Raw genomic sequence first — 19827 nt, 5'->3', positions numbered from 1 at the left:
TACAGCTACCTACCCTTCCTCCATACCTATATCTGAATGTTGACAGTAAAGATCCTTTCCAGAGTTTTTAGTATTTTGTCTTTGAATTTCAGGGCTTGGATATTTCAATTAGTAGCACATAATAGCATAAAGTACAATAGTGTTACCAGAAATTATGTTCACAAGGTGCTGCTGGTCTGTCATGTGCTTAGCTCACTATTCAGTCTTTCCATCAAGTGTCTGTTTTCCAGCTACAGCAAAAAACTATTTGTGAATGGAGTTCCTTTCCATATGCAGTGCGGACCATGCCTATTTTTGTTGGGCATTTCACCAGGAAATCATGGACAAGGTTACTCAGCTTCCTGTAATTCCTCCCAAATTGCACAGTTGATGTGTCACTTTAAGCCAGTTCTAACCTTTACAGCACTGACTGACCTTAGTTTTCAGTTTACATGGCAGAGAAATGCTGAGGGAAAATATAAGAACTGGGGAATTGAATCTATATAAAATACAAGTTATTAAATAGTTATTTTTAAGCCTTTTTTGCAGCAGTGAAAAACAGTGTTGCATAGGAGAAATTAAACCTTTCTTCTCTACTACTTCATCAGCTCTCCACTGACACATAGGATTTAGGTTTTTGCCCCGTTTACCTAATATGTTCAGTAGTTTTAGAAATAATACATAAATTATTATACTATTAGGTCAAAAGAGTGAAATGTAATCTCATATGCAAAGGAGAAACTGGACTCACATTTGAAGCCTCAGTTCTCAAAGAGAAAAGAAAATTATGAGCTCCTTAGCTAATGCAACAAAAGTTTATCACAGTTTGCAATTATTCTTATCCAGAATTATTCCTAGTATGCCTACGCATACAATACCTATTCACAATATAGCATCACACATACCTAAAATTGACATTTTTTCTGTTTGCTTCTCCTATTTCAAATTAATAACTCCAGGTCTTCAGGCTTGACATGTTTCAAACTAGTCATGCTATGACTAAAATGAATTTTAGGCCTGGATATTCATAAAAGATACTTTAACAATAAATTGAATTTAAACAATCGTCTAAGCCTAAAGGCAAAAGGTGTGTCTACTTCCTGTAGGAGCCACGAGGCTCAAACTATGTGCTATATTTGTACTAAGGAAAATCATTGTCGAGTACAATAAAATAAGTTGGACTATCAAGTCTCTTACAAATATATAATTAATTAGAGTCTTAAAAGGGACGAGGAGACCTGTTTAGCAAAATGAAAAGGTTATAAATTATTTGAAATGGGGAGGCAAAACCGAGATGAGTCAACAGAGATTTGTAAAGAACAAATCATGTTAAAATTGGCTCATTTCCTTCTGCAACAGGGTATCCAGCTATGTGGTTAGGGAGAAGCAATAAGCATCACGTATCTTGTCTTTAAAACATGACATTATTTCACATTACAATCTTTTAAGCTAGGGAAACATGGTCTAGATTAAATTGCTATAAACTGGGTGCAATAGTGGTTGGATAGTACCTGCCAGAGGACTTGCCAACTGTTCTCTGTCAAAATGGAAGCAAATATTAAATGTCTCCCCACAGGGCCTTGTCTTTCATACAACTCCCTTCAATCTTTAATTAATGAAAGAGGAGAGAGTAGGTTTCTATGTAAAATTAGAGAAAACATGAAGACAGGAAGGACTATGCTGAAAGTTGGGACTAGCAATCAAAGAGATCTCAAGAAGTAGAGAAATGCTCCAGAAGCAATTCAGGAGGGAGAGGTACAAGCTGCTATACTTAGGAACAACCAGCTGCAAATGTACTAAGCAGGGAACAACCAAGCAGACAGCTCTCCTCCAGGAAAGGGCCCAGAGGTGATGTGGTATTACATGCTCAAGCGAAATCAGCAGTGTCATGTTTTCATGAGACAGGCAGATGTCACCGTGGGATGCATAAATAGAAGTCCATCCTGAAAAATAGATGAAGCTATCATCTTCCTCTGCCAAGTGCTTGCAACATCTCAGCAGGATGCTGTGCCTGCCTCCAGCACTTAGTTTTGGCTAAAAGGAGAGACCAGCAGAAAAAAACCCAAGGGAGGGAATACAGCAACATGAGAGAGACCTGCAGGGCACTTCTGAAACTACCAAGGTTTCTTCCTGTAGAGAAAGGTGGATAGAAAGGAGTACTGGGGGAAATAGTGCTATCTTACACCTCAGGCAGGTGAGGTGATTTACTGAAAGAAAAGGGAATAATCTATTCTCCATGCCTGTGCCCGATATGGAAAAAAATTAAAGGATTAGATCACTTGCTCACCTGCAGCCACTTTTTAAATTGGTGGTATAGTGAGCACTCAATTTTGTCAAACTTCTGTCAAAAAATGGCACTCATATAGCAGATCCCCCTTTGATGAAGAAAGACTGACTGATTTCTGAAGGTCCCTCTCAGCTAGATGGTTTTATTACAGTATATAATAGACACATAGTGGCTAAGGTTTGTCTATGTTAATATGTATATAATTCATTATTGAAAAATTCCTTTTTCAAAGGATTGGATGACATCAGCCAATATTTTGCAGTCAAATAGGACTAACTTTTATTGCAAACATTGTTTATAACACAGACACTAAAGAATATGAAAAAACTCTGTATTATAAGTAAGTATTCATGCAAAATTATATTCATTATTCTCTTTATTTATTTGCTAATTTTTAAAATAGTCTGGTAAAAAGACACTAGGAGTAGGCATAAGCATTTAGCTGGGTGTTTAACCTCTAAGTGATACTGTGTAAATAGGTGTATTATAAATATTTAAAATTCTATGACTAAGCCTCACATTAATCCTTATTAACAGACTTTGAGTGTGTAGAACAAGAATATTACCCATACTCCTTCTGTAAGTAATGTCCTGTGAGAAATGATGTTGATAAGCCCAACCTCTGAAAAAGCAAGTGTATAATCTGTTTCTGTTTGCTTCTGTGCTGTGGGTCACTGGGTTACATGCTTGAAGCTGAGCTGGAATTAGTTATTTTATTTATAAAGACTATGTACATATAATTTCATTGCTATGGTACAGTGAAAGATACAAGGTATTAAAGAATATTGTGTTCCATTTTTACAATAAGTGTCTCAGGTGGCTGGAGGGGAGATCCCGTAGCAATCACCATAGAGGTCTGCAGATGTGATTTTCCCATGCCTTTTTGTAAAATAATACGCAAATGGAAACACTAATATTTTAAGGTTCTTAAAGTTTCTTCTGCCTGTACATAAGAGATTTAGCTGTTTGCAAAATTCTTTCATTTTATAGGATTAATTTTCCTGGAAAAATTCTGAATTATATAGCTTAATGCATAGAATTATAGCTGCATTCTTTTATTTTGTCTATAAATTAAATATTTACATTTTGTTTTCTGTGTAAAACCTTTTTTTGTGACAAAGTCAAAGGTGGTTAGATGAGTTGTCTTCAGTAAATATGGCTCTAACATTCACACAAGCTTTTTCCAGATATTCAAAAAACAGCATAGTGTCCCATGCTTATGTTATTGGTGAGACATCAAAGCAGTTTTTCATCACAGTCTTTGGAAAAAAAAATTTAGGCTGATGCAAATACAGACCCACTCTCAGTAAAGGAAGAGTATAAGAACTGTTACAAGACTGTGTCTCCTAAAAATCGATGGGCCCTGGCAATATCCACATCAGGGTTCAAGAGAGTTGGCTGATGTCCTTTAGAGGCTGCTCTCCATAGTGGTTGAGAAGTCATGGAGACCAGGGGATGTCCCAGAAGACTGGAAGAAGGCTAATGTCAATCCCATCTACAAGGGTTTAAAGGAGGATCCAGGAAATTATAGTCCCGTCAGTCATAACTAACTCCCTGGGAAAGTTATCCTTTCATGGGGGTTATTAAAAGTTAGATGAAGTGCATGATTGGGAAAATTGGGAAAAAATGCAAATTGGGAAAATCATTCACCCTGGGATTCACCCAGGGGCAAATTGTCCTTGACCAATCTGATCATCTTCTATGACAAAATAACCTGCTCAGTTGATGTGGGACAAGAGATTGACTTTGTCTACCTGGATTCCTCCAGGGTTTTTAATACAGTTTTCCACAGCCTCCTGTTAGAGAAATGTTATGGTCTGGACAAGTGGTCCGTGCACTGGGTGAGGAACTGGCTGACAGGTAGCCAGTGGGAGGTGATAAATGGCTCCTTTTCAAACTGGCAATCTGTCACAAACCTACCAAGCTGGGGAACAGTTCTGTGGAAAGGGACCTGAGGGTCCCGGTGGGCAAACTCAGTACGAGTGAAAAGTATGCTGCTGTGGCAGGAAAAGGATTCAATCGGATGTTGGGTTGCATCGGCAACAGCATTACCACAGAGATAAAGAAGTCATTGTCCCACTCTACTCAGGGCTTGACAGACCCTACCTGGAACACTGTGTTCAGCTTTAGTCCTTGTTATACAGAAAAGACATGGAGAGAATGTTGAGGGACCAGAAAAGGGTGCTGTGAGTGAGTGTTTTAAGACCACTTAAAGAATCACTGGAAAAGATATCAGCAAAACCAAGTTTAATATAAAAGCAACAGGACTGGGAAATGTGCGGAAAGGCTGAGAGAACTGGGTTTGTTTCACAATGAGAACAATCAGAGAGATGAGAACTTCTCAGGGAAGTGGTGGATTGTCCAGTGTTGGACACTTTTTTAAGATTCAGCTGGACACAGAGCTGGGCCATCTCATCTAGACTATACTGTTGCTGAGAAAGTTTGGACCAGATGATCCTTCCCTTCCAATCTGGTATTCTACAAATTCCCCCCATTCTGTTAAGTACTAAAGAAAAAAACCATACAAAAATAGGCTAGATTAGTTTAAGGAATTGCTTCTACAGAGACACAGTAATGGCACAGTATGAGCTGATAAGGCACAATTCCTGTTTATAATGCATATAAGTTCTATCTAGGGATCGACTTTTATTTAACATAATAGATTTCCCATTAGTGAAAAATTTTCAGAGGTAGCTTTAAGAAACTAGAATGCATAGATTTTTCAATGCAATCTAACAACTTGCAAGTGAGCAGATGACTATGAACCCTCAGCTGGGGTCTGCTTCTGATCTTGGATTAACAAAAGCCCGGGTTATTTAGGCAGCTCAATTTCCCTCCCTCCTCCCGCGCAGCATTCAAAGGTATCTGACAGCACATGCCCTTTGCGTATCATGCATTATGCACAGTCCTCTTAAGTCTCTATTACCACGTAGATCTCTATGAATTACCTTTTTCTCTCAAGTGCCTGGAGGATGGCCCTTCTCCTTTCCTGCTCATTGCTCCCAGTTACTGATGCCTCTGCCTGGGCAATCCCAAAAGTCATCCACTGAGTAACATGCTAAAGAGGCCTCAGCTACTGAAAGAAGGGAAAGTTGAGAGGTCTCTGCCAAATAGGAAAGAACACATTTTACTGAGTGGCATTTCAGTGCTGTAAAACTATTACCATGCTTCTATGAGGAATATTTGCCACTTGATAACTATTTGATCCACACTGACTAAAATGTGCTATGGCCAGTAAGTGAAAAACTGGAGGTCAGCTATGTTAACTCTTTGACCCATTAGGTCAATCCATTACCATACACAAGAGAAAGGTGATAATATTTGTGGATAAAGTGAAAAATCCAGTTTGATAGGCTATGACAACAGAACACCTTTTGTTTTCATTTAGGAGGCAAAATGACTGCTCAATATTTGTTCAAAGATGTTTAATCAAAACAAAAATCCATGAATCATGAGGGTTTCCAACAGGAAAAGACCTACAATATACTTAAAAAACCAGCATAATTAGAAACCAACCTAATTTGAGTTTTTTTTAAAAAAGGGTATAGCTAGAAATATATATTTTTTGAGAGTTCAGTGCTTTCTAATTAGGAAAATGGGTTTTTCCCAAATTTACTAAGATGTTTTTGCTGTATGAATCCCAGTGTCTGCCTGCCAAAAAAGACAGGTTGACAATTATTTTTTTTTTTTTTTACATTGGCCTCTAAAATAGGTTTTGATTAACTCTGTATGAAACATAGACACCTTGTGTCCTCAGTCATGCTAAGTATTTGAAAAATTTCTTCATGCAACTCGGTTGACATCACATAAAATTCTCAATACCTAAATAACTGTTTCATTCAAATCACAGTAAAGTTATCAGAAGTCTTTGTTATCGTCAATGAACCTTGGATCTGGCAGGGATGAGTCAGCTGAATGATATTAATTGATGCGAACAGGAAGAATGAAGGGAAGAACAAGCACTGACTTGTGTACTATACATCATTTATGCTAAGAATCAGATTACTGAGGTAACAAGGGAAATGGAGAGAGAGAGAAAAAATATTAGAAATCTGGATATTAAAATAGAATATACTCTGTACCAAGCCACAGCCTGAATGAGAAAAAGTCATAGCAAGTTATTTGTTATGCTTTATATCTCACAGAAAAGAACAACTTTATTATCAGGAGTGATTTCACTGTGACCTACTCATGACAGACATCATTCCGCCAATAATAAAAAATAATCTGTGAGTTTCTTAACAATTGTCAAAAACCGGAGGTGACAACTTTCCAAAGTGAGTGATCCAGCATACTGGACTCTGTCAGATCTCATTTTCACAACGAGAATTAGATATCACAGCTTTAAAAACTGCTTGTTTAAATGCCATCCGTGTAGCTTGGTTGCTTTTACACACAAGATCTATAGATATAAGCTGTTAAAGGAATAGTCTCATGACTGCAGAGATTCTCATAAAGAAGTAATCATTATCGAATAAATAATGAGAAAAACTAAGTAAGAGAATAACATACCCATGAGACTCATGTGAACTTTTGGTCCCTGCCTTAAATTCTGCTGAACAAAAGAGGCTGGGCTAACACAAGCAAAACAAAATCCCAGCATTCTTAGATAAAAAAAGGTACTAAAAAGGAAAGGGGAAAACAGACAACGACAAAAAAAATTTCAGAAATAAAGTATTTAGAAAAATACTAAGGGAAACAAAAAGAAGGAGAGATGTTATTGTCAGCAGAGAAAGCACAATTCAAAACAGTTTTTATAGCATATATTGTGGTTAGAAAATATTTTCACATTTTACTGGTAGGTGGAGTTTCCTTCAGGATGGCAAATGAAGTCATCAGTCAGATATGAATTTCTAGTGTCTGAGGCAAAAGAGTAGAAAAAAGGCTGCATGTGCAGGGGACACCAGGTAGGAATATCAAAAATGATTTCCTGTCTTTGGAATAACCAGTACTAACATAATCTATCTGTGTCTACCACGTTTGATTCCAGAAGATTCTGTAAAATTGAAAAAGTAAAGAAATATGAGAATAAGATCAGAAGTCCCATTTAGTTATCAAAAACCACGGGTACAACAGAGTATATTTATTCTATCTTTTCAAAGAGGAACTTAAAAACAAATGAGGTCTAAATAACTTGCCTGTGGAATATTCATTTGATTACAGTGGGATGTACAATCTCTCAGACAAAGATTCATATAGCAGAAATGAGTCACGAATAATTCAAAGGTGGTAGCAATTTTTAGCTAAACAATTGTTAGTAAAAGTTAATCTAGACAAATATAGTAACTTTGTAAAATGCAGATTTCTGAGTCAGGCTAATTAATAGTAGAATATGCACCTTATGCAGCTTTTGTGGGCTAGAGGAAAAAAGAATTCTTATATTTGCAGCCAAGAATTCATTACTAGTCTGAAGTCTTGCATGTCTGTTCAAAGACTTACTACCCGAGCTACAACAATAATAATGTTGATTGTCCAAATTATATTATTACACTAAAAGCCTCGTTAATAACGCATCTACTTTTTTTATCCACACACCTTGGGTATCTACCCTCTTTCACTGGTGTTGTGTTCTCCCTTCCTCTGCTCCTCCAGATCCTAAAGTCAGAAATGAGAACCATTTGCAGGAGGAAAAGATGAGGGAGCTGGAATCAGGGATCAGCATCCTGCCTTCTATAACACGAAGAATATGGGTCTGGCAGTGGATTTTCTCCTGCTCCCTCTCTAAGGACTGCATGACATTGATTCTGATTGGTTTTAATGCTTGCTATACCTTGATCTTCATTAGCCTACACCTCCACATTATATCGTCATATACTGTGGTACACACAGTATGTATTGCATATTGTAGACATTTGTTCTTCCTTTTGTTTTGCCCTGTAACTGGTTTTATATGATTTCCAAGGCTAAGTTTCTTGGCAACATTGGTAATTTGTTTATAGCATATTTATAGCCCCTGCTGTCATCCCCAGGCTGTACCTTCAAGGCCTTTGCTATCATCCTTTGCCTGTTTCTCCTCCACTCCATATAATCATTTTGGGGTCAGAGATAGTTCACTCTACAAAGAATAACATGTTATTATTCCCGTCTATTACTTACAGAGATGCAACAAAATTATTATAACACTGTACCACGCAATTGCACAGAGTTAACCTAAAGCTAAACAAACAGGTAATGTTCAAATGCTCATTATGCAAACAAGATAATCCACATCTTCAAGCAAGCCAAAGAAGGGCAACCAAAGCAAGCCTGGCAGGAGCTTTGCAGGACTAATGCAACATCCATGTCTTCTGACTAACAATGGCAATACCAGATTTACTGCACCACAGAGCTACCAATCAACTGACTTGCAATACAATGAATTCCTCAAAAATTCAATTTTAAGTTCAAATTATATATAAATTTGTTTAGGTGAGAATTAATTCAGGAAGGTAACTGCCACTGCCATACATGTAGTAAGTTTAGGTGACTGATATGGTCCTTTCTGGACTTACAGTCTCCAAAAGAAAGTTTACAATGTCTTGAAGAGCCAACTAATTCCTCCCCAATATTCATATTTGAATGTAAAACACAGCTGGTAGAACAAAATATACGTAATTGTTTCTTTTTCAATATTTTGCCTTTGGATTGTAGGCACTGCTTGAAATTTGAATTTGACAGCAGTATAATTCTATCAGATGAGCTTTGCATTCAAAACTCCAGTTTTGTCCAGGACAAAAGAATAAGGGTTTTAAAATCATAACATAGCTGTCTTTTTAAGCAGAAAAGTAACTTTTTGGGTTTTTTCTAGTGGTCTTTGAACTTTAAAGACCTGGAACAAAAGGTGATGTGATGTACAGATAATCTGGTCACACCTAAAGTTCAAACTAAGATCAGATAGATGGAGAAAACAGATTTTGGGTCACTAACTCAAGAGAAGGACAACTTTTCTTGCATGTATGGGTTCTTTTTACTACATTTTATTTCTCTACTTATTCTACACCTGTTCCCCTACATATCAGCTTCTGCATTGTAGGTTGCCCTTTAGCTGATTGGTGATACCTTCTGGGGGTTTATAAAGCAATTCTGGACCAGGTGGCATTGCAGAAGTAATTCTGCACTAGGGACAGAGTCCTCTTTTTCTGTTCTCGTCTTGTATTTACTACTGGATGACCCGCCAACCTCTTCTAAACATAGGCATGCTCTGAGCTACACTTAGCTTTTTCACCAGTCAGAAAAGTTTGGGTTTCCTTACTAATAGGAGACTCAGGGATGTGTTTAAAGTTAGCTTTATGCATCAGATAAGCCCAGCTGTTCCCTTTTATCACTGAACTTGGGGAAGAGACAGTGCAATATTTAGTTAGTTTGAAACATTAAGTCAATGTAAATAAGTGCATTACAATGCTGTTGTATTTACAAGGCTGGAATTAATGAATAATCACATTAATATGAAATTTATTGAAATACTGTTAAAAGTGGGCTAGAACTTTGGTAGTGTCACTCTACCTCTAATGTACACTAATTACCAATACAGCAGTGATTGCCTGGAGATCAAAAAAGACTCAAGACTTGTTTCTTGAGCAACAATAAAAGTAAACTAATGAAATACTACCTTTTTAATGTATACTTTGGGCTAGTGACACTGTTGCAAAACCATCTTTAGTAATATATCTTAATAATACTCCATCAATAATTAGAACCACTGCTGCATTCCAGGGGGCATGATTTTCTCGGATATCTTTATCTAACACAGTTTTCTGCATGGTAGCAACTTTCCCACCAGGAGTCTTCTTTAGCATTTCTCTTGTCAGGTATCTTCCTTTCCCTTTGATGAGATGTCCCAGACATGTCAAATACTGTTACTTCAGAGCCCTCCTAGCTTCAGAGTTATCAAGCACAGTGTCTTCACCCTATGAATGCCAAAGTTACACCTCAGTGTGTCAAACAAGTCTATTATTTTACCTTACAGTGACTTTTACTTCCACAGAATGCTTGCTAAAAACCTTTCCTTGGTCTGCCAACTACTCCTGCTGTTATGTATATTAGTCTTAATAAAATCCATTAGTTATGCACAGTGCTTTCTTCATTAATGAAATATAATAGCATTGATGTTTCTGGTCTAATATGTGATTAAGCAATTTTGGGGATTCTATTCAGTTTGCTATAAAATTGAATACACATAACATAAAAGGAATTAAATTATTATCTAGACATTTTGAAATTAAATTCAGTAAATGGGTTTTAGCACGTTTAACCATTTCTCCTTAAAATAATGTGAAAAAATGTATTACGGATTTTTTTATTTCTGTTATGTCAATGATTTAAGGTGAAATCTTTCTTAGCTTTTCTTGAACCTGAGGTACTGAATACTTGTAAACACAAAACTAAATATTGCGGTAGGTTGACAACTAAACACAGCTTAACTCTTCCTGTGCTTTACCCAGAGTACAAAGTATTCAAACCATTGTTGCTGGAGTAATTGAGAGAAGAATTCTCACCCACTACTGTTTTATCCCTGTGCACAGATATTTCACACACATATCTATGCATTGAAAAAGTAAATCAACAATGCTGTGAAAACAGCCTAAATTGTTGATATGCTGGAATTTGGGAATTCCTCTGCTTTAAGTCCACCTGGGTATGAGATCACACACTCATTTAAAAGATTTTCCATGTCCAGAATAATTTATTAGAAGAAATTATAGAAGAGGAGTATAGAAATCTTCAGATACTGTGTTTGTAATATTCCTCAGTAATCTCTCTTCTCTCCTCCAAGAACCCTTTTCAAAAAGGCAGAGAGTATTGGAGTTTTATAGGAGAGCTGGGCAACGGTTGGGAGCAAACTGCAAGGGAAGCCTTGCTCATTGGTGAAGGTGACCTTGCCATTCAAAGCATAGTGGATTATAAGAAGGAAAGAATAGGTTTATGTAGTTCCACTGAATGCATTGTCATAAATACAGAGTCATTTAGGATGGAAAATATCTCTAAGATCATAAAATCAAACCATTAACCCAGCACTGCCAAGTCCACCACTAAACCATGTCCCCAAGTGCTACGTCTACATGTCTTTTAAATACCTTCAGGGATGGTGACTCCACAACTTCCCTGGGCAGAATGTTCCAGTGCCTGACAACCCTTTTGGTGAAGAAATTTTTCCTATTATCTAATCCAGACCTCCCCTTGTACAATTTTAGGCCATTTCCAAAGAATTAGTGAGAATGCACCTTTATGTACCACGGTTGAGACCGTGTTATTCACTCTCTATTTTACAGTAGAGAAAACTGTAAGGTCAAAGACTTATCTGCATAAATTCCTAAAGAGATACATCCTTGGGAAGCTTGGGGTCCATTTTCACATTTTGAAGACCCTTGCTCAGAATAAGTCACAGAGTGCTCAGCTATTATGTGAATCACTTTTTGCCCAAGTTGCCTTCACTTGTACTTTCTACCATAATTTAAATTACTACATTAGCAACTATTGGCAGCATTCCTTCCTAGTATCTCACATGGCATCCAAGTATATATTGCTTTCAAATGTTGTTTTCCTTAACAATACCCTTTGAAATCTGTAAAAATGCCACCTAAAACCTTTGCACAATATAAGCAGAAGTAGATAACATGCCACTCTATATTTCTTTAACTGTTTTTGCAGCCCCTAGATGAAGCCTGTTTTTCTCTGATCTACTTTAAAATATTGTGCTTTGCCATTCACTTCTCAAAATGATCAAAATTTTCCCATTTATTCCACAACAACCTCCAATCAAACGTTAGGCTAAACATTGCCAGTGCTTTAGTTGGAGGGTATAGTCCCAACTCTGGGCTTGTAATGTGCTCCTGCGTGTCCTGACAGTATCAATCACACAAATAAGAACTTTCGCTCTTCTGAGGGACAAAGCTTGTTGCCAAAGCTTTCAGTACTGATGTTATGAACTTCTTACCTATAGCTGGTTCCAAACATGAGACCAGACTTCCCTTTTCATACAAGATACCCTCCCAGGAATGCCATGACTCTTTAGTGCCACAGATTACTAACATTTCTGCAGAAATGATTATGGTTTTGGCTTAGTAGAAGCCTAGGTGCAACGCTGATTCCAGTTCCATTTAACAGTGTTTGACAGCAACTAAGCCTGAGGATAAATCAAAGTTGACATATTTAGAACAAAGTAGTGGAGCACTTGACTAAGCCAATAAATGGTTCCAGCTGGGACTTGTCCTGTGGTTGGTGATGAGGACATTGGGGGCAGTTTTTGTGGAAGATAACTTTAGCTTAAGACAATTGGCATTTACAGGAAACAGAAAATACTTTTTATCAATGATTTTTCAAATGCAGATTTTTTTCTTTTTGCATCATTATGTATCTCCCCTGAAATATGTGTCAAATACAACTAACTTGTAGTGAGTACTACGCTCAGCCTCAGCATGGATCTGATTGAGAGTTTCCATCATCAAATTCAAAATAAACTACAATACAAAGTTGGACTTAAAGAATTTGTTGAATATGTTTGGAGCAACGGATCGAGAAAATTATGGTCACTCTTTCAGTTTACGTGCTGAGGGCAGTTTCCTAGACATAAAAACTCTAAATAGTCTATGAACACTTAACCAACTGCTGAATGGTAACTGACATTTTAATATTATTAAGAAATTTTTGTGGTAAGTATAACCTGCAAATACTTAATCAGTGTCTTAGAAAAAACACCCTGTTCTGCGTGTATTCTTTCCTCGCACCAGAACCTGACCACCTTTAAGCCCTGGTAGAGAACAACAGAATAATTAGAATGCACATTCTGTTTCAAAAATTGTGTGCTAGCCCTTCTCCTATAATATGTATGCAGAAGTATAATTTAAAGTCTTATAATAATTTCTTTTTTAAGTTATCTGATGTAGAACATAAAAAAGAGGTAGTTTCCACCAGTAGCACAAACAGCTTGATATGGGGGGCAGGTTACTGAAAACCTTAGGTATGCCACAGTTATAACCATGGGCAAGTCATTGCTACTAAATGTCAAAAGATATCTTTCCCCTGCCTTTGCTCTCTCTATTAATTTCAGTAGTGTACCAGCTTTTGAGAAGCAGACATTTTGGGTGTTTTGAGTTTACTGGTTTGATTTTCTCATCTAGATCCTGTGTTGCATAATATGATGCATTCAATACAGTATAATTTCTGAAAACAATGACATTTTGTAGAACATAAAAATATCATTCACTGTTTTCAACCTCTTCTTGTCCTGATTATGAAATCTGTATTCAGATAGGCAGTGTTTTGCCCAAACATTTTCTTTCACCTAATTCATACTAATCTGCATTCCACATGCGGTCTCACTACATATATTACCTAAATTCTCTTTTTCTTCTCTGGCTCTGCAAGACATTATTATTAATATAACTTTTATTATTATTGTCATTGTTTTTACCTTCTTCCCAGATTCCAAATTAAATACAGAGAACAGAAAAAACATATCTTCTAGATTTCTGTTTGCAGTAATGAAAAATGCAGCTTATATAACATCATGTAGTTCATATTCCAACCAGTTTTCAGCATGATTCTTCTCAGTGTTCTTTTATTGTCCTTCATTTTAGGATCATAGAATCATTAAATTTGAAAAGATCTCCAAGGTCGAGTCCAACCTTCAATCAAATACCACCATGCTCACTAAAAGAGATCACAAAGTGTCACATCTACTTGTTTTTTGAATACTTCGAGGGATGATGACTCAATCACTTCCCTAGGGAACCTGTTGTAATGCTTAATAATTCCCTATGAGTCTCACCATAACTTTATCCATTTTGTAGCTTTGACTTATACAATGGAACCAAAACAAGTATAGGAGTCAAACAAGAAGTGCTTTTTCCTGTACTTGAAATGTCTACTAAGCTTTATAGAATCATAGAATTGTTTGGGTTTGAATGGACCATAAAGATCATCTAGTTCCAATGCTCGTGCCATTTGCTGAGACAGCTTTCACTAGACCTGGTTCCTCAGAGTTCCATCCAACCTTGCCTTAAATACTTCCAGGGATGGGGCATCCACAACTTCTCTGGGCAACCTGTTCCAGTGCCTTATCATTCTCACAGTAAAGAATTTCTTCCTAATATCTAATCTAAAACTACTCTCAGTTTGAAGACTTGTGCTGTCACTACATGTCTGTGTAAATATTCACTCTCCATCTTACTTATAGGCTCGCTTCAGGTACTAGAAGGCCACAGCTAGGTCACTGCAAAATATATCTTACATTTATAAAATTTGGTTACTTTTATATTTGAGTTCTTCAAATGTGGACCAAGAACAAACTGATTTTCAATTTGCAGTTACGTGGCAGGATTTCAGAGGACAATATCAATGCAGTTCCCAGTAGCATGAAAACAGAAGACTCCGCTGTCACATCTAAGTACCATTTGCTCAGTGAGGTGAACAAGGATGACAACACCTATCAATGGGTTCTGCATCCTCGTGATCTTCATGGGATTTCAGAAGTGCTTCCTGTTACCATCCAGTGTAGCAGAGAGGATAGACACAAATGCACACACAATGTGGTACTTGTCCAGTGCTGCTGTCTGTGTAAAGCAAGTGTTGAAAGGCCACCCTTCTGCAGTAGCTCTCTGAAAATCTGTATCTTATCACAGAATCATAGAATAGTTTGGAATCATACAATGGGTCAGAAGGAACCTTGGAGATAATCCAGTTCCAACCCCTCTGTCATGGCCAGGAGACATCTTCCATTAAATCAGGTTGCTCAGAGGCCAATCCAGCCTGGCCTTGAATGCATCAGTGACATTGTAACATCTACCACATCTCTGACTACGGCAGGACCAAATCAGTCCTACGTCTTCACTGCTCAAACTTTTCCAACAATAATACTGCAGAGCTGCTAGATGAAATACAAGTGCAGAAAACTCTCTTCCCATTTGAGCCCCATCTAGCCAGGACATTTAAGCTAGTACTGGTTCTTACCAGTGAGACAATAAGCTTTGCTACTAACCATTTTTACTTGCAAGCCATCACAGAATGCACACAAATCAAAGCCACAGTTTTATAGGAGCACTATATAAAGAAATTTTGCTTTAAGCCTCTGTGCTCCATGAATTTAGGACTATATGGACACTGAATGAGAAGAGACTTTACAGATACTTAACTACCTCGCTGAAAGAACCTTTGAAAGTACTGAATTGTATCCCTCTAAAACACTAACTGCTATGATTCAAATGGAAGGACTGAGTAGAAAGTACACAGTAGTACGGGAGTCTTCCTACAACTATTTCTTGTTTTCTTCTTCTCTACCTCTGCAACTGTAGTTACAACAGAGGCATTATCCTGGTCACATTTGAAGTACAAAATTTTCCAGTTTGTGAACACCAGGAAGAATACCAGCAGAAATGTCATGTCATTTTCTACCAGCAGATGATTACTCCTGAGAGCATAGTCTTTGTTCAATCTAGCTGAATCTTTTACTACTTCAGGGAAGGAATGAGAAAGCAAGGCTGGTGAAGGAAAAATAATTAGCCATCGTGTTTTGCAGTAGAATGCTAAAAACTCTCTTTTTCAATTTGACAGGTTTCATGTAGGGGTATCTTTTTAAGCGTATATTTCCTTGCACTTGCTGAGCATATTGCAGTATAGTACAGATCCCGAGGTTTCTGCAGTTGTGGGAATTTCAGTTAGTGGAGGAGTCTGAAATTGTCCTGAGATAGAACCAAATAAACTTTGTTGGTAATAGCTTTAGTAAGATTTTTGACCTGTTAAAGGCTTGATGGATTTTCTATAAGGCCCCCACTGACATATTTTCAATATACTTTTACCTACTCAGAAACCCACGCTGGTAATTACAAATCTGAGGGTGTCTCAGCTTCAAATGAATCCAACTTTTCCTACCAAGCTGAAATATTATATCCATTAAACAAGTGTTCAGCATCACAATACAATATTCTTCCAATTAAATTGAAATGTGTTATATAGCGCATAATAATTTGGGGACTAAAAGTGTGAATATTTTTAAATGTGGCATATAATATTCTAATGCAGGATACTTTTCAAATACGATCTCCTGCTGAAATAGTTCATTGTATCAAAAAGTAGAAGCCTGTCAATAATACCCATGTGTCCTATAAAATGTTTTCATTTCTCTCATGGTATGTTATGCTTCATCAGTTTCCTTAATCCTAGCTGCAGTTCACGTTGCCGTGCTGCAACAGCTCACTGAGCAGTAATTTATCTCTTGACTGTGGCATAACAACCACAAATACAGGTTATTCTGGGAGTGAGGATTTGCATTGCATAAACTGTATTTTTAAAATCATCTTCAAATGAGATTAATTCATGATAGGGAAATTTTTCCTCTATTTTTGGATCTGGTTTCCAAGACACTTGAGGCTAAGTCTTGAGTGTTTTGTTGGGTATCGGGCAGAATCTTCATTTGAGGATTAGGGATTTCTGTAAAAACGAAATGATACCACCAGAGAAATGAGAAGATGTTTCCCCCATTTACTTTAATACCTATTTAAAATTGGCATTGGAAAGATAATGACAGATTGCATTTTAGCTGAATTTTTCAGCTGTGCACTAGATGACTCGTATTTCTTTTCAATTAGGCTGACTGCTTTAGCGTGGTGGGAGATTACTTCTCTCGCATGCTGAAAAGATATTAACAATTAAAATTGAGGGGGGAGCAAGTAGCAGAGGATTATTGCGGTTTTCTTTGCCAAATGACAAGGGCTTCTCTTTGTAAGTAACTTGTTTTAATGTTTGCTACTAAATGAGTACGGTATGCATTGAATAGATATATTTATTATGATAAAGTATAGTTTTGACAAATGTAAATATTTACAGAACAGTGGTACTTAAATAGCTTGACCTCAAGCATCAGAAGGGAGTAAAGTTTTCTTCAGGTATAACACTGTGTGAAATGCATTTCTCAGGCTTTCAAGGCCCAGATACAGTAAACAACACTTTTCTTCATGCATCTTTCTCCAAAGTATGGAAAAAAGCTAGTTGGGAAGATGCACAAAGTGCCCCCTCTCCAGTGGAGGAGAAGCTTAGAGTGTTGCAGGGGAATGTGGGTGACTCTACAGCCTCAGCCATCTGCTGGATGCACCTTTCTCTTCCTCTCCTGGGGGTAAACCTCACTCAAGTTCTCTTGGGCACATCTCTGCATTACTGAGATACTCCTGGTGTCTTTCTTACAAATTATTATTGATTTTGTCAATGGGAATAAATGTCAGAATAATAATAGAAAACCTCACTTTAGGCACTATGCAATTAACGAAACTCTCTTCTCTAAACTGCCCCCCTGAGAGAGTAGGCAGAGATATTGTAGAAATCAGTGGGATCCTGTAACTCTTATGTTCTCCCAAAACAACTCCTTGTCCTTTTTTTTCCCCCTTTTGATTACTGAAGTGGTTTTGACTGCAGAGGTATTCTTCATTGCCAATGCCCTTTAAGGCTCTTTGACTATCTAGCTTACCTTGATCTACTCTGTTTCCACCCTGCTGATTTTTCCATAAAGGCTTACATTAATCCAAACCAACAGTCATTTAATAAACATTTCAACAAGCAAATGAATATTTAGCAATCCTAACTCCATTTCCATCACAACAGGTAGTAGTGCAGTTGGCTCCAAATCACGTCTACTTTTATCCCAACTCCACACATATAAATCCCATTGTTATGATTTATATTAATGCATGACTAGATTACACATATAAGAGGGTTTAAAAAAAAAGCAAAGAAATAGAGGTGTGTGGAGAGATGCCTATGCACAACACAGAACTGTATTAAGTCAATGAAGTTCATTTTGGTTTTGTCCAAAATTAATAAGTCTCACATACAACTTTTTTAGTCTTATCAGAACCATTCAAAATCTTGGTGAAGGACATCGACACAGTGGCTTTTTCTTCCAAAGCTAACCAGCTTTATTAACTTGCTACAGTACAATTATTCCTAAAGAATCTTCTGTAATATTGTCTAGTAACAATATTCCCATCTCTTTTGATTAATGCATATTTGAAAACAATTTCTGAGATTCAGATCTTCAATTTCAGTAAATTTGCATAGTGCGATTGATCTTATTATACACCAATTAATAGTATTTGAAAATGTAATTCTAGACTGAATTAACTCTGGTAACATCTCTGGCAAATGTTTCGTTCATGTAGTCTCAGGACAGGCAAGTATAATTACCTTTGAAATCTAAGTACTGAAGTCCAAATGACAGTAGATTAAAAAGATACTACCTATGGCATTTTACCTGGACAGCATCTTCAAATAATTCATGAGCAAACATTTTATGTTCTATTTTTGCTTCTTTTTTGAGAGATAAATTCTTCTAGTAGCAAAAATAATTCTGAAATTAAAAATAATTTTATACTTATGCATACACAAATAAAGACACACTTAATTTCATATTTATATTAGCCATGTATTTGTAGCCTGATCTTGCCACATACTTTTTAGACTAGTACAACTCTGCTAACTTCAGAGCAGCTGTTCCTGATTTATATCAGACCTAATGCTCATCAGAATTATACCTGTCCTCATCTTTCACATGGAAAGGTTCAGGTTCAAAGTCCTAATGCCATGTGGAGATTTCAATCTTCTATAGTTTTTGTGATAAATTTGAGCTGTTACTGTGTTATGTGAGGTTTTATTTCAAAAAACACACCACTGAATTTTTGGGCAGGCAAAGTGTATAGGTAGAATGGATAAGAGACAAAACTACCCAACTTTCATTTGAAGTCAAAATAGACCTAAGAAAATGTTTTCTGAAAGTACTTGGGAACAGAATTTATGAAACAAATAGGCTTAGAAACAAACTGCCCTGTGTGATGGTGATGATAGCAACTACCATTAACCATCTGAAGAGACACATTGTGATAAAAGCTTTGGTTTGAAAAGCAAGGTGAAGGTCAGTACGTGTGAATCAGCTTTGTGTGTCTGAGGTTTGTCACTAAATTAGGTGCTTTGAACCTGCTAATGGTAATTAATAGCTATTAATTATTTTTCATAACACTCATGTGTGTCTATGCACAGATGTAATAGGTGTTTTAACAATAATGTTCTTTCTCAAAGTGCATGAACCCAGAACTGCAGGGATCAGCATCTTGGAGGGGCCCAATACTAACTTCTCTGTTGAGATGACCAGAGTTGCAAAACAACATTAAACTAGAAATTCCAGCTGCTGATTTTTTTTTGCTCTCTGCAGCCACGCAGAGGTCTGTGGATTCCTGTAGAAAGATTCCTGTGTATCCTTATGGGACAAAGTACTTAATTAATTCTGATTCCTTTTATTATATTTTTAACAGATAAGTTTGCCTCTTTAATGGTTAAAAAAATCTGCATTTATGCCTATTAAATAGATCTAGTATTATTTTTCTTGACTTTCTAGAAAAAGAACAATCATTCATTACAAAGTATTGAACTTGTACATAATTCTATTTAAAGAATAAAAGTTACTTTGGTGTGAATTCAAGAACCATATTAGAATCCGAGATATTAACAAATAGACCATTTCTGTGCAGTAATCATCCACAGTAATCTTTCAAATTTCTAATACATAAAATATCTTTCAAACACCTTATAATACTTAATATCTG

The sequence above is a fragment of the Corapipo altera genome, unplaced genomic scaffold (assembly GCF_003945725.1).
Source record: "Corapipo altera isolate COAL_440 unplaced genomic scaffold, ASM394572v1 212, whole genome shotgun sequence".
Classification (NCBI taxonomy): domain Eukaryota; kingdom Metazoa; phylum Chordata; class Aves; order Passeriformes; family Pipridae; genus Corapipo; species Corapipo altera.
This window is presented reverse-complemented; position numbering follows the sequence as displayed.